Source organism: Bos javanicus, chromosome X (genome assembly GCF_032452875.1).
Source record: "Bos javanicus breed banteng chromosome X, ARS-OSU_banteng_1.0, whole genome shotgun sequence".
NCBI lineage: Eukaryota > Metazoa > Chordata > Mammalia > Artiodactyla > Bovidae > Bos > Bos javanicus.
In genome coordinates this window covers 5,523,453-5,530,556 of record NC_083897.1, presented here as the reverse complement: position 1 = coordinate 5,530,556, position 7,104 = coordinate 5,523,453, and the positions used below count along the sequence as shown (strand labels likewise).

Sequence of the window (7,104 nt, the reverse complement as noted above, 5' to 3'; positions counted from 1 at the left end):
CAGAATCCCCTGTAGGGCTTGTTAAAACTAAGATTCCTGAGCCTCACCTGCAGTTTGAATCAGAAAGTTTGAGGCCTGAAAATTTGCATTTCTATCAAGTTCCCTGGAATGATGCTGATGCTGCTAGTGGTTTAGTATATCTAGCACTGGACTGTGTATTTTATATAGTCATTTATTGTTCTTCAATTGATTTATGAACATATTATATAAGATTTTATGCTGGAATAAACAGAAAACCCAATGCAAACTGACTTAAACAAAAAGTAGATTTATTTTCTCACTTAACTGGATCATCCAGATATTGGTTGACCCAATACTTCAATGATGTTTCAAGGACTCAATTTCCTTACATCTTTCTGCTCTGACATCCTCAGTGTCAGCTTTATCCTAAAACTGGTTCTTCTCTTGGCAATCATACAGTTGCCAGCTACGATTAAGACTACATATTTCTTATTAATCTCCAAAGGGACACACAGACATCTTAGCAGTATTCCAAACAAAAGAATTAAAACTCACCCTCATTAGGTAACCTGAAACACATAGTCTATGAAGGACAGGGGTGGATATAACGAGGAAAATTTGAGTCTTGTTAGGAAGAGAATGTATCCTGTAAAGGCACCCAGCAAATGTCTACTACACAACTCAGCCAGAGTATAAAATCAACTAGGGCAGTGATGGCATCATCTGTAGCTCTTCTACCACACAGGGAACATTCAATAAAGGGATGACTTACTGCTTTTCAAAAAAAAATTCTACCAATTGATCGGGATATAGCCTTATAATATAGACAATCACTTAACTGAGTTCTGTTCCAGATCAACCAACTGTTTGTATTACACACAAAATATGTTGGTAAGAGCATTCTGTATTTTTCTTATATACATCTACATAAGCAAGCAAGAGTTCAGACTTTTATGTTAAAATGGAAAAAAAATTTGTTTACCATGAAAATACCTAATTCTCTATTTTTAAAAATTTTATGGAAGTACAGCTGTATAGGAAAGTGACTCAGTTATACATAAATATTCTTTTTCATATTCTTTTCCAATATAGTTTATCACAGGATATTGAACATAGTTCCCTATGCTATACAGTAGGACCTTATTGTTTTCCATTCTATGTGATAGTTTGCATCTGCTAATCCCAAACTCCCAATCCTTTTCTTCCCATCTAATTCCATTTAAAATTAATTTTTTATCCAAAACATTCATGAAAAACTAACTCCACGACCTCAACCAAAAGTTTGGGGTCTGACGATGAGGGTAGCTCTTATGGCCATGTACTATTGTAATTGTTAGAAAACTCTATTTTATATATTGAACTAAAAATCAGTTTCCTTAGAACTTTAACTTATTGATCTTCATTCTACTATTAGGGGCTATGCCAAACAAATCTTTCTTAGGGTACTGCCTGAACCTTAGGACATATGTTCAAATGTAGGTGTCTTATACACTGGAAATTAACAAGAGCATTTTTCATATGCTACTTCAAAGAAAAACAAATTTGAGAAAGCATGGTAAGTGGTTATATTAGTTTCCTGGGCTACCATAACAAAATTCCACAAACTAGGTGGCTCACAACAAAAGAAATGTATACTCTCACAGTTCTAGAGGCTAGATGTGCAAAATTAAGGTGTTAGCAGGACCATGCTCTTTCTGAAAGCTCTAGGGAAGAACCTTTCCTTTCCTCTTCCTAGTATCTGGTGGTGGCCTGCAATTCTTGGCTTTTCTTGGCAGCATCACTCCACTCTCTGCCTCGATCATTACATGGTCTTTTTCCTGTGCTCCTCTTTTGTATCTCTGTGATGGAAAAAGAGTCAAGAAAGATTTAAAAGGTAAGGACTCACATCCACCACTGTTGGCTCTGAATGGCTCTGAAGATGCAGGAAGCAGGCCACAAGCCAAGAAATGCAGGTGACCTCCACAAGCTGGATTGTCTATCAGCTGATAGCCAACAAGGAACTGAAAGGAGATGAATTCTACCAATAATCTGAGTAAGCAGAAAATGGAATCCCCCCAAAGCTTCCAGAAAGGAATCCTTCAGGAAACTTTAGTCCAGCAAGAGCCTTGTCAGACTTTTGACCTACAGAACCATAACATATTGAATTTGTGTTGTTTTAAGGCACTAAGTTTTTGGTAATTTGTTATAGCAACAATATAAAACTAATACAGTAGGTTAATAATAGTTATTTTATTATCATCATCATAATCTCTACCACTACCACCCACAGACCAAAAAGACATTAAGTCTCAGAATGATTAAGTATTATTCTTAAGGTCACATAGGTAGTAAGAAGCAGAGCAGGAATTTAAACAGAAGTATGCCAGACAGCTGAGGCCATGTTTATCACAATGCATCCCAAGAAACAGTGAGATCCCAAAGAAATAAATCTTAGAAGAAATAAAAATGACATTATCCCTGTGCATCTCACAGAGCATTTACAGTGATGCCAATAAATATAGGCAGGCAGATTTTCTGATCTTTGAAAATATCTGACTTCAAAAGCAGAGTTGGCTTTTAGAATAACTTTAGAATAACTATAGCATAAGCAAATGTTTATTTGTAAACCTTCTCTCCCTTTCTTTTCCTTAATAACTCCTTCATCCCTCTCTCCAATATCCAACCAATCTAAAATATCTTCACAGAGCAAACGGCCAAGAATAGACAAAATGATCCTGAAAAGCTGAGGAGATTTGCTCCCCTCTCCAAAATCTTAAAAGCTTATAAAGTGACACTAACTAGGATGAGATAAGAAAATAGACCGATGGAATGGAGAATCCAGAACATAAAACTTTGCATATATGAAAACCAGATATATGACAGAGTTAGCCACTAAAGATCAGAAGGGAAATAATGGACTCTTTTATAAATGGTTCTGGGCCAACTATTTATATGGATGAAAAAATAAAACTGAATCCCTACATCACACCATACAAAATAAGTTGCAGATCAATTAAAGAAGGTTTCATTTGAAAGGTGAAAGTTTAAAAAAAAATTTTAAGGGAAAATATTTTTTAGGATCTCAGTTTAGAGAAAACATTCTAAGTATATCAGTAAAATGCCTATCATAAAGAAAAGACTGATAAATCTGAAGCATCGAAATTGAGAACTTGTGTATCACAAGACACCACAAAGTAGTTAAAAAGCAACTTATAAACTTAGAGGAGATGAAATTAAGTCATGTAACTGGCAAAGAATTAGTATCAGAAAGACATGAACAATCCCTATAAATAGGGAAAACACAAATTGTGCAATAGAAAAATGGTCCAATGATATGAACAGGTTTTTGACCAAAGAAGAATTCTAAGTGGCCTATAAAACATGGGCTTCCCTTGTGGCTCAGCTGGTAAAGAATCCGCCTGCAATACAGACCTGGGTTCGATCCCTGGGTTGGTAAGATCCCCCTGGAGAAGGGAAAGTCTACTCACTCCAGTATTTTGGCCTGGAGAATTCTATGGACTGTATAGTCCATGGAGTTGCAAACAGTCAGACACAACTGAGCGATTTTCACTTTCTTTCACTTATAAAACATGAAAAGCAGGTGGTGGGTAGGTGGCCTGGATGCAGCCCTAGAGAAAACCTCTCTCCCTTTCTTCCCCCATCTTTTCCAGATCCTTAGTTTGGGGACAGTCCTTCTGTCCAGTCATGCCAAAGAGGAAAGTTACCTTCCAAAGTGTGAGAGATGAGGATTAGGAGGATAAAATCAGTGTCCCCAAGAAAAAATTAGTGGACCCTGTGGCTGGGGTAGGGGGTCCTGGGAGCCACTTCGAAGGCAAACACTCTTTGGACAGTGATGAGAAGGAGAATGATGATGAAGGGTCCAGCAAATATGACATATTGGCCTCAGAGGATGTGGAAGGTCAGGAAGAAGCCACACTCTCCAGTGATGGAGGTGTGAGGATCATACTCTTCAAGCTGCAGGAGGAGATAGAGGAAGGTCACTTTGAGGCTGATGGCAACTATTTCTTGAACTGGGATGCTCAGATCTGAGACAGTTGGCCGGACAACATTGATTGGGTGAAGATCAGAGAGCAGCCTCTGTCAGACTCAGAGGATGATGACAGCTTGGCCAGATTCCAATGAGCACCCAAGCCCTACTGGAGGGAAGTCTAGAGCTAATGTTGCCAAGAGAGACAGTGGCTGGACACTGAGGCATCTGGGAACTTGAGGGGGAGGCAAAGGGGGCAAAACGCGGGCTAGGTAGCCCAGTTCCCCTCATGAAGGCTACTTTCAGGATGGGATTTATTGCTGGAAGCCGGATCCTCCTTGTCACCAGTTCTAGAAATCCAAACAGACTGACTTTGACCTCTACATCTGAGCCTACTGAGGGTGGTCCCTTCTTTCCTGGACTTTGTGGAGGAGGCTCTGGCTCTGTCAGGCAGTGAGGATGTTGGGGCCCACTTTTCAGTCAACTTCCTTTTCCCAATAAAAGTCTTTAGCTGTGTGTTTGGAGGGGAAACAAGAAAAGCCGCAAACCAATTTTAAGCAGAGAAACACAAAATAAAAACATAATGATATGAATTTTACAACAAAATTTATAATAAATTAAAAGTCTGTTAATAAACGTTGGTGAAGATGAGGAGTAACAAAACTTTTACACTCTGCTGATACACTGATATGAATTCTTTGGAAAAGCTGAATATGCTTATTCTCTATCATCAAGTAACTTCCTCTCCTATACACATACCCTAGAAAAATTCTTGAACATGTACAAGAAACATCTACAAGAATGTTTCAGGGAGGGAGACTCAAGGAAGGAGACATAGGTATACCTATGGCTGCCTCGTGTTGATATATGTCAGAAACCAGCACAATATTACAAAGCAATTATCCTCTAATTAAAAATAAATGTAAATAAAGAAGAAAAATGTTTCACAGCAGCATTTATAATGCCAAAACCTGAGAACAAACCACTTACTCATCAATAGGAAAAACTTAAATTATAAAATATGTGTACAATGGAATACTGAAAATGAATAAAATACATGCAATGACATAAAAGGATCTCTGAAATATACTGTTAATGAAATAAAGAAAGTCACAGTATTATTCCATCCCTATGAAGTGAAAAACATGCAAATATAAACAATATCTTTATAAATATATATATATATATATATATATATATATACACACACATACATATGTATGTGATTTTTAAAACTGAAAAGAGCAAGAGGACAGTGAACACACAGTTCGGTACAGTTCCTTCCTATCATGAGGGTACAGCAGTTTTCAAGTGCACTGATAATGCTCTATTTCTTAAGCTAGCTGGTAGATATATGATGCTCATCTATTATTCTCTTGGATATATGACATTTTTATAAACATTTTATACATCAGTTGAGAAAATATGTATTTGAGAAGCGGTAGTCAAACTGTGCTTCATTGAACTGCCTAAAAGATGACTATAGGAGGGGGCAAAAGGATGCCAGAGGTGCGGGAGTGTTAAGGAGGAAAGACTCAGGACTCCCCAACTCTGACTTCACTCAGAGCAGCTGCAGCCTTCTGAATATAGAAAAAGGTTTGAAAACAACTTCAGGTAATTTGCAAAAAGAAGGGTGTGCACTGAGTCACAAGGTCCCCTTGTACACATATATTTGCTTATATATTAGCTATTTGGCAGAAGGCCAAAGAAATCAAAAGCCTAGGTAGCAGTTTGGCATATTTGGTCATGTTAGTTCATCACTCCCTTTGCAAAGTTGTTTTGTAAATAAGAATGAGAACACTTATTCTGTACAGTATGAAATGAAACTCTCACAAGAAGGGTGAGCCTCACTTTACAGTAGACTAGGTTCCCAAAAGGAGAGTACAAATGACATTTCTGTATAACCAGCTCTATCTTTCCACAAACAAATATGATCATTTCTAACATGATTTGTATCCATCTTTGAGTAGTTGTCACTACTGATTTAAACATACAAATATACCAAGAGAATATAATATTTAAAGAAACAAAATGAGAAATTGAGGGATATGGGAAGGCATTTTATAATGTTACAAATCACGTCCCTAATTCATCATGGCTTTTAACTTTGAACTTTCATGTTTAAATAAATGCTCTTATATACAAATACTTAAAGGATTCTGTATAAAAAGGATTTCCAAGTCCTACTGGATGACCTTGTATTCAGTAAAGGAACCACTCTATATTGCTCATCACAAACTAGTGTACCAATAGTGCGGGGAGATTCAGCAGTGTGTGACAAGATTTGGCGCATATCCTGGAACAAATTCCTGGGACTTCACTATTACTCAAAGACTTTAGGGGCAGGGAAAGATTCAAGTGACTTAATTAAGTAATCAAAAGCAGTATTTTTATTAAAACAAACATTCTTAAAAAGAAATCTATATTCATATAGTATTCTTATAATTTTAAAGTACAACTATTCAAAGGAATGTCTTACTTTCAAAAGTACTTAGAACTCTGCCCCTCTTATTCTCACAGTTAAAAGTTTACTCTTCTCTCCCATTATGGGTTACACTGTCAGAGAAGTTTGAGACGCTAAATCTACAGCATCCAGGCTTCTGCCTTCAGGTACTACTGCGCTTGCACATGCTGTCATGTACATGCATGTTTTCCTTTTCCCCCATTCCAGATTAGTCTCTTTTTCCAGTTAAAGGCTGGTTCCCCCGCACCACTCCATCCCCACCCCGCGCCCCCAAAGCATAACAACAGAAGCCTGCTGCTGCTGCTGAGTCATGTCATTTGTGTCCGACTCTGTGCGACCCCATACACAGCAGCCCACCAGGCTCCCCGTCCCTGGGATTCCAGGCAAGAACACTGGAGCAGGTTGCCATTTCCTTCTCCAATGCATGAAAGTGAAAAGTGAAAGTGAAGTCGCTCAGTTGTGTCCAACTCTTCATGACCCCATGGATTGCAGCCCACCAGGCTCCTCCATCCATGGGAGTTTCCAGGCAAGAGTACTGGAGTGGGTCGCCTAAGCAACCTCAGAACTGAAACACTTCAAATATTCACTCTCTCCTTCTGCTTGACTTTCTCAGTGGAACGGAAGTAGGTAATAAAGGGTAAAAATAGGGTGAGCTTGACGTACTTTTACTTCCTGTGGTCAGCAGAGTACAGCGCATGCGCTCCTTGGGCCA

At 38.2% G+C, this 7,104-nt stretch overlaps 1 pseudogene; it reads left to right on the top strand.

Annotated features, from left to right (window-relative positions):
* Positions 1 to 3,580: 3,580 nt before the first annotated feature.
* Positions 3,581 to 5,055, top strand: LOC133242477 (CD2 antigen cytoplasmic tail-binding protein 2-like; annotated as a pseudogene).
* Positions 5,056 to 7,104: the final 2,049 nt, after the last annotated feature.